Raw genomic sequence first — 1,333 nt, 5'->3', positions numbered from 1 at the left:
TATCCAACAACAAGATGAATTTTACTATAATTACATACCGAAGTCTTATATATATTCAGAAAAACATACCAATTTTTATAAAAAAAATATATATCACTTAAAATTTCAACAAAGGATAAAAAAATGAACTTTCCAAATTATAGGAGGATTAATTTTACAATTTCTTTAAAAGACAGTATACACTTTAATATTTTTAATATTTTAAATATTTTTTAATATTTTAATTAATATTACATATACCATTCGTTCTTAACACATAGATTATAAATCCATTCATCTCCGAAGAGTGGAATTATTGATAGTATGCTGATCTTTTGATTACATTGGTGTTACAATAATATCCGCGAAACAATCGTCAGATGTTTAATTTTTTTTTAATTTTAGACTTTTTAAAATTTTAGACTTTATAAGATTCATGCTCAATTACGCATAAATTTTTATATGCATTTATATTCACATGTATCTTTATCTACATTCATATTTTTATATATATTTATATTTCGAATATCTTAAATTTTAAATTTATTATACTACCATGTCATATTGGATGTATATCTTTCGAAATTTAAATATTAAATATTGATTTCCTGCGAATATTATTGATAATTTTATGAATTTATTTATAATATAACCCCCCCCCCACACACACACATATATGAGGGGTGATGAAAAGTCCCTGGCTTTGGGTAAAAGAAAATAGAGGAGGATCAGTTAATTATGATGTTATTCAACATATTCCTCTCTCAGATTCACACACTTATTGCAGTAGTCCTTTAGTTTTTCTAAGCCCTGTAAAAGAACTCGAAAGGTTGGGCTTTCACAGTATCCTTGAAACCAGGAACCGCTCAGCACCTCCTCCTATATCTTTTATCTTTATCTTTTGTGGTCATGCTGGGGCACTGCCTTGAAAGGTTTAGTTGAACAAATTGCCCCCACTGCTTATTTTTAAGCCTGGTACTTATTTTGTCACTATCTTTTGCTGAACCACTATGTTATGGAGATGTAAACAAATCAATATATGTTGTCAAGCAGTGCTGGTGAGAATAAACACAAAAGTATACTCACACACAAAGACATAGAAAATACTTGGTGCAGTGGTGTATATTTGGAAAAGTAAAGCTGGTTTATCTCAGGCAACATGGGTAAAGTATAATATAGTAAGACAGCAGGGTAATGCTGTTAGTAGGAGAGATTAGGAAGGTAAAGGAGGCGGGCAGGTGAAACACTGTAACTGAATAAATTAAGAGTTGAAAGGAGTAGAAAAAAACAAGAAATGGTGAAAACTATTTCTATTATTATTATTATTATTATTATTATTATATATATATATATA

The 1,333-nt window shown here is 28.6% G+C and overlaps 1 protein-coding gene across 1 annotated transcript in view; it reads left to right on the top strand.

Annotated features, from left to right (window-relative positions):
- LOC106883807 (uncharacterized) overlaps positions 1-1,333 on the top strand; it is a 158,537-nt gene that overhangs the window by 7,097 nt on the left and 150,107 nt on the right. The window lies entirely within an intron of this gene.

Source organism: Octopus bimaculoides, chromosome 15, assembly GCF_001194135.2.
Source record: "Octopus bimaculoides isolate UCB-OBI-ISO-001 chromosome 15, ASM119413v2, whole genome shotgun sequence".
NCBI classification, from domain to species: domain Eukaryota; kingdom Metazoa; phylum Mollusca; class Cephalopoda; order Octopoda; family Octopodidae; genus Octopus; species Octopus bimaculoides.
Note: the sequence above shows the minus strand (reverse complement) of the source record. Positions and strands in the feature narration are given on the sequence as shown.